The sequence below is a fragment of the Ascaphus truei genome, chromosome 4 (assembly GCF_040206685.1).
Source record: "Ascaphus truei isolate aAscTru1 chromosome 4, aAscTru1.hap1, whole genome shotgun sequence".
In the NCBI taxonomy this organism is placed as follows: domain Eukaryota; kingdom Metazoa; phylum Chordata; class Amphibia; order Anura; family Ascaphidae; genus Ascaphus; species Ascaphus truei.
In genome coordinates, this window is record NC_134486.1 from 387,329,835 (window position 1) to 387,337,725 (window position 7,891).

The 7,891-nt window shown below is 43.4% G+C and overlaps 1 protein-coding gene across 6 annotated transcripts in view; it reads right to left on the reverse strand.

Moving 5' to 3' along the window:
- Positions 1 to 7,891, reverse strand: part of TDRD6 (tudor domain containing 6) — a 115,810-nt gene that overhangs the window by 25,615 nt on the left and 82,304 nt on the right. The window lies entirely within an intron of this gene.

Consider the following 7,891-nt stretch of genomic DNA (forward strand, 5'->3'; position numbering starts at 1 on the left):
CCTAGTATAAAGGGACACTGCCCAAGTAATGCCAGTGTATCCAGTATAGGGTTTCAGGGGGTTACTCCAGCTCAGGATAAAACTGAGCGTTTATTGTTGTGTAAGGAAAATGTTTAAGTCGTGTTAGAATAACACTGTGTAAGTTAGGTTTTTGGCTAGTAAGTGTAGAAACAGTTAAGGTTTTCTCTCTCTCTCTCTCTCTCTCTCTCTCTCTCTCTCTCTCTCTCTCTCTCTCTCTCTCTCTCTCTCTCTCTCTCTCTCTCTCTCTCTCTCTCTCTCTCTCTCTCTCTCTCTCTCTCTCTCTCTCTCTCTCTCTCTCTCTCTCTCTCTCTCTCTCTCTCTCTCTCTCATAGTTTATTTATTATTTAAGTCTATGTAGTTGCTTATAACTCTGTTTTTGATGACAATGTTTGTGTACAGCTACCATACATAAGAGATATGAATAATGCATGTCACAGTACTGGAAATAAGATGTATATATGCTGTATTTTCACAAAAATACAAGTTATAAAAAAAAACCCACATCAAAGCCGATAACTAACTTTAATTAGGAGCATCCTAGAAAGATGAAATTTGGTGTGGGCATTACTGAGGTACGAACACATAAAGGGGTTATGTTCCTGAGCATTAACGTTTACCCCAAGTATTAAATGAATGTCCCCTGTAATTTTGGTATCTTAATGTTATAAGAGTAAGGAAATTCACATTATAGACAGAAGGGGATTCTCCTTCATTCAGTCCAGAACAGGAGGTGACACTTAGGGCAGCAGTGCGCAAACTTACCCTTTGGAAAAGTCGCCGAAGTGTGACGAAACGCGTCAGGGTACGTAATTGCGACATTACGTCATCACGCAAGTGAACGCTTTACGGCCGAGGCGTGCATGGAGCTGGATTGAGGCTGTGCTTGCTCAGAAACTGCATTCCAAGCAGAGACACGGAGTACTTTCTGTGCATCAATCGGAAGATGAACTCATACTGGTGAACCAAATAGGAATGTCGAATGCATCTGTTGGTGTGTTCCAGGGCGTTGTTATCCTGTTGGTGGTGATATTATCACATATTGCTTGAAACACTAATATTTTTGTGAGTGTTCTTAATCCCTCTCCCAATCCTTTTTTACATTAAATGTACTTTTTTTACGCTATGGGTCGTGCGCTCTTTGTTTTTTTTGTTTGTATATATATATATATATACTTGCAGTTTGATTGTGACAAATCTAATACAGAGTGCTTTTCCTGGTAATGTACAGGTTAATAAGAGCTTCAATCAGACTTAGAACTATGCAACTAATTTTGACAGATTTATTATAAATCATTCTTCCTGGTAATGCACAGGTTATTAAGAATTTATATTAGTGTTAGGTACCCTTGAGATGTGGTCTGCCGTGTAGTGGCTCAAGGGCTTACAACACTTTGGCCAAAATGTTAAACTAAAAGACCATTTTATTTAATAGATATCTATACATATATATTTAGGCACTGTACCGTGTATAAGTTTCACTGGATGTGCACTGAGCTCTGTCTGTGTTTCATGTTCTGTCTCTGGTTTTATATATATATTGCCATGCTCAGTAGCACTCCTCTGTGACACTTATATGCTTATATATATGTTGTGGTTATTTTGGGGGTTCAATGTGAGCTTGTAGGTGTCCTGTATGTTTTACATGCTGGGTACATGCTGCAACATTTCAGTGACATTTCTGCAGAGACTAATGGCCCATCGGATTAACACAGCGGGGGTCCCTCACAGTCTCATTCAGTTTGAATGGGACTGCTAGGGACCCCCGCTGTTAATCCGATGGGCCATTAGTCTGTCTGCAGAAATGTCACTGAAATGTTGCAGCATGTACCCAGCATGTACCTGGGTTGTGGTGATTGCCCCAGATTTGTTTGAGAATACTTGTCGGCACTACAGTATTACCATATATGTTTTGTCAATTTGATGTAGCATTGGGCACCCGTCTTTTGTTGTATACATTTGCCACGCTCAGTAGCACTCATTTTGGCATAAATATATATTCATGATGTGGTGGGTGTTTGAGCTAACTGGGAAAGTGTGTGTGTTTGTGTGTATTATATATATATCCTGGCCTTTCGGCAGCTATTTCTTTTTCTGGGCCTTTCCTCTGTCAGTCCTGTTAGTACAGGCAGTGGAAAGGTTAATTCCTTCAGTTGGCCTGTATGTGTATTTCAGCCTTGAATATTGTATCAGTATTCAAGGGCAGGCTTAGCAACATTAGAGGCTATTCTAAGGGGTGGATATTGGTTGGAACGCCCCCTGCTGTGTGTGGGCCAATCTGTATCCGGCTCTGGCTTGTAATGAGTCAGAGTTAGAGACACTCCCTAAGGATGTTCAAATTGGGACATGCCTCCTAAATTAGTTAGGTCAGTTAGTCAGTTGAGAGAGAATCTGATACAAGAAAGACAGGCAAGAAAGTCTCTCCCTTCTCTTCCCATAATGGGATGGGGAATGGAGGGGGAAACCTACCAATTAGACAGGGATCTGTTCTAAAGAGACATCTATGCAGTTATGGAAAAGTATGACTGTCTGTTCTCTGAGCTGGAGCTGATGGCTGAATAAATATGAACATACATTGCTGTGTGGATTCCTGTCTCTGGTATGAAGGAGTGTCAGTGGGGGTCCATCCCCTGAAGATCAACAGGAGATCCTCACTGGCTGGAGGCACTGCACCATCAAGAGATCAAGGTAATCTGTCCCCCTGTTCCCTGTCCTGGTTCTCCCCACACCACCACGGAGCCCTCAGCCCTCCTGTTGCCAGCAGGTCACAGCACCAAGACCATGAAAATAGCCAAGGAGGACAGTACCCCCCATGTCACTTAGGGGGGGGTATGATAAAAGGGTTACATATATATATATAATATATATAGCTCAACCCCCTTATAACGCTGTGCTTGGGGTCCAAAGAATCCCATCACGTTATAAGCAGATCGCGTTAGCAATCATGTAAAATTGTATGCATTGTACAATAAAGTATTTAAGATACCAATAATCATGTTGTAAAGTATTCATAAATATGAAAATTGGGAGCCACACTTGCATCACGTTGTAAGCGGGTTCACGTTGTAACGGATCGCATTATAACGGGGTTGAGCTGTGCAGCTCTATACACACACACACACACTGCAGCTCTACACACATACACACTTCAGCTCTATACATATGCTTAAGGATGTGGAGGAATTCGTCAAGGCATGTGGCACATGTGCTCGCAACAAAGTGCCCCGGGACAAACCAGTGGGTCTACTTCATCCACTGCCAATCCCAGATCGGCCTTGAAAATACTTGTCGATGGATTTTATAGTGGACCTTCCGACTTCCAAGGGAATGAATACTATACATCGTCGTCGTTAACCGCTTTTCAAAGCAAACTCATTTTGTCCCCTTGAGGCTCGCGAATATCTATGTCCAATAAATCTTCCGTCTCCATGGGGTGCCGCTAACCATCGTCTCTTTCCAATTTCCAATTTTTGGCGTGCTTTTTCCCAAAGGTTGGACATTTCATTACGGTTCTCTTCGGGATACCACACACAAACTAACAGGCAGACGGAGAGAGCTAACCAAACCCTGGAGCAATACCTACAATGCTTCATAGCCGATACACAGGACGACTGGGTGGACCTTCTGTCATGGGTCGAGTTTGCTCTCAATTCCTTACGTAACAACTCCACTCGAGTCACCCTTCTTCATTAATTACGGGTTCCATCCTTCCCGTTTACCCTCAGCTTCCAACCCTCGGGAGTACCAGCAGTAGACAACCGGATTCTGTCCTTACAGAACTCTTGGAAGAGGATCCAGGATAACCTAAAAAATGCCACTTCTAAGCAAAAGCTACAGGCAGACCACCACTGCCGTGAGCCTCTAGAGTTCAAACCCGAGATAAGGTATGGCTTTCCTCCATGAACATCCATCTAAAAGTACCCACACTCAAGCTGGCGTTGAGATTTTTGGGCCCTTACCCAGTCTTGGAGAAAATTAATCCTGTGGCATACCGCCTTCAACTCCCATCCTCAATGAGGATACCATCGGTGTTCCATGTCTCCCTCCTGAAGCCCGTCTTCCGGAGTTCCCGCTTTTCAAATTCCACAGCACCTCCACCTCCTCTACTCGTACAGGGTCAACAAGAGTACGAGATTCAAACCATCATGGATTCAAGAGTCTCTACAGGTGCAGTCCAGTACTTGGTCCACTGGAGGGGCTTCAGACCTGAGGAACGGTCGTGGATCCCCTACCACCAAGTTCATGCACCCAATCTCTTGAAGCAGTTCCACCAAAAGTATCCCTTCAAGCCATTCTAGAGTCGCCCGGAGGTCGCCCCTGAAGGAGGGGGGGTTACTGTGATGCTCAGAGAGCCGCGTCGCCATCACCCAACTATTAATATTTTTTTAAATAAGGTTACAACTGGAAGGCACTACTTTGCTTTACAATGTAACTGCAAAATTAAACTTAAATTAACTAAACTTAATTGAAATTAACTTTGATCAACTACAAAAAAAAGTTTAATAAAAACATAAAAGACAATTTATTTCCGTCCTCCGGTTAACACTGCTAACGCACAAACTAACACAGATGTTATCTCCTTAACCAGTTTTCTATAGGCACTACTGTTAAATATCAGCGTTAACGAAGCCGGCCTTTTTAACGAGTGCTACATCTGTGTATGCCCAGTCACTGCTAGAAGGTCTTGCAGTGAAATGCAGCCATATGATTGTGAACTAACTTGCCTAACTTGCCTAACCTGGAGGATGTCTTACCAAAAGAAAACCATCCGCCCGCCGCCCGCCAGACAGCCTCGCCACCTCAGGCATGCGCACTCCAGCGCCTCCCTTTACACAAGCCTCCTGCATAGTCTCCAGGCGCGCACATGGAACGCGCACGGACACTTGCTCAATAGCTGGCAGCCACCCTGCTATCAGAGATCTTCCATGCACCTGCATTCCAGCCTATCACTGTTTCACCCAGTCCCCACCTCCACGCTGCAACTTGTCCATTGGTTGCTCTCTCCTACATATGCTCAGCTGTGCCAATGGCACTTTGGCTGAGGATAGAACCAATTCCTATTCTGATCACTCTCTGTCTCACTAGTCGTGTCTTGTTTTGCAGTGCTCCTCCCGTGTACCGACCCAGCTTCCTCCTCAACTACTCCGAACTCTTGGCATCAGAACTCGGCTACGGCAAACGACCAATCCGCACCCTCCGCACCTGACCTCGGCTACGGCAATACGACCACTCGGCTAACATTACCTTTAACTTTCCATACCTCTCCAATCCCGACCCGGCGATCCAGACCAACCTACACTCAAGACGAGCCCTCGTGGCTGTGGGTGGCGTCCTATCCGTTCCCACCTCAGCACCGTGGTCCCGCCTAGTTTGTGGTGAGCAAAGCATGACAACTTTATGCAGTCGGTGAACAGTCTGACATGGCTCAAGTAGCAAGGTTACCAAAACAAGTGTTCATTCTTAGCCGAGTTCTGCATTGGGTGAGGAATGTTATGTCTGTCTCCACTAATGCCATCTAACTGCTTCTAAGCAGCAAACATATCTGTGTAAAAGACTTCAGCTGATTAGCACTGTGACATCATAGAGCAGTGGTTACTAATGCATATAAAGTAGACATGGCATGCTGGTTAAGAGACCACCATTTGAAGCCCTATATCAACTAGTTCTCAGTGTTATATTCTGCAATTACAGTAATTTTGGAAAGGTTGGATGTCTGGATATTTTAATTTTTTTTGTCATTTGACCTCTCATATGCAAGAACCCCAAATATTTCCAGGACTTTTAATTATGGAGGAGAATGTGACTTGCAAATTATACTAAATTCACACCTTTCCACCAATAGGTCTAGTGATTGGGTAGGGTAACCAACTCCAGTCCTCAAGTGCAACAGGAGTGGCCGACTTCAGTCCTCAAGGGCCACCAACAGGTCAGGTTTTCAGGATATCCCTGTTTAAGCACAGGTCTGAGCCACCTGTGTTGATGCAGGGATATCCAGAAAACCTCACCTGTTGCTGCCTTTTGAGGACTGGAGTTGACCACTCCTGGTCTAGTGTGTTCTGGCAGCTGTATTTGTCTTAGATAAGTATACATTCTGTATATTGCAGGTTGTAACTATGTTTGTTGGCTTGACAAGTACAGTAGGAAGACATACTTGAAAATGAGATGTACATGTATCTTTTCTAGGAGAGTTGTGGTATGTTGGTTTATTAACCTCATGGGTTTTACCAGGAACATTTGACATAGAACCCAAAAATTTCTATTATTTTCTAGCAAATATGAATTCTTCATTCTGTTCCTGTTAAAGGCCTGAAACCCATTAATTAATCTGCATGTTTTCCACGGTCCTCATGTCTGTGTATTCACTGAGCTGTCAAATATAAGAGTGATGACATTGATCTGATTGACACTGATGACCTGCAAATTAGCTCTTTGTATGTATATACAGTTAGGTCCGGAAATAATTGGACACTGATACAAGTTTTGTTATTTCGGCTGTGTACCAAAATTAATTGAAGGTACAGTTAAATAATGAATATGGACTTAAAATGCAGTCTATCAGCTTTAATTTGAGGGTATTCACATCCAAATTGGAGGAAGGGTTTAGGAATTACATCTCTTTAATATAAAGCCCCCTCTTTTTCAAGGGACCAAAAGTAATTGGACAATTGACTCAAAAGCTGTTTCATGGACAGGTGTGGGCTATTCCTTTGTTATTTCATCATCAATTAAGCAGGTAAAAGGTCTGGAGTTGATTCCTGGTGTGGCTTTTGCATTTGGAAGCTGTTGCTGTGAACCCACAACATGCGGTCAAAGGAGCTCTCAATGCAAGTGAAACAGGGCATCCTTAGGCAGCAAAAAAAAAGAAAATCCATCAGAGAGATAGCAAGAACATTAGGAGTGGCCAAATCAACAGTTTGGTACATTCTGAGAAAAAAGAACGCACTGGTGAGCTCTGCAACACAAAAAGGCCTGGACGTCCACGGAAGACAACAGTGGTGGATGATCATAGGATCCTTTCCATGGTAATGAAAAACCCCTTCACAACATCCAGCCAAGTGAAGAACACTCTCCAGGAGGTAAGCATATCATTATCCAAGTCTACCATAAAGAAAAGACTTCACGAAAGCAAATACAGAGGGTTCACCACAAGGTGCAAACCATTCATAAGCCTCAAAAATAGAAAGGCCAGATTAGACTTTGCCAAACAATATCTAAAAATGCCAGCCCAGTTCTAGAACAGCATTCTTTGGACAGATGAAACTAAGATCAACCTGTACCAGAATGATGGGAAGAAAAAAGTATGGAGAAGGCTTGGAACGGCTCATGATCTGAAGCATATCACATCACCTGTAAAACCCAGTGGAGGCAGTGTGATGGCATGGCCATGCATGGCTTACAATGGCACTGGGTCACAAGTGTTTATTGATGATGTGACAGAAGACAGAAGCAGCCGGATGAATTCTGAAGTGTATAGGGATATATTGTCTGCTCAGATTCAGCCAAATTCAGCAAAGTTGATTGGACGGCGCTTCACTTTACAGATGGACAATGACCCAAAACATACTGCGAAAGCAACCCAGGAGCTTTTTAAAGCACAGAAGTGGAATATTCTGCAATGGCCAAGTCAATCACCTGATCTCAACCTGATCGAGCATGCATTTCACTTGCTGAAGACAAAACTTAAGGCAGAAAGACCCACGAACAAACAACAACTGAAGACAGCTGCAGTAAAGGCCTGGCAAAGCATCACAAAGGAGGAAACCCAGCGTTTGGTGATGTCCATGCATTCCAGACTTCCCTTATTGCCTGCAAAGGATTTTCGACAAAGTATTAAAACGAAACATTTTATTTATGATGGTGTTAATTTGTCCAA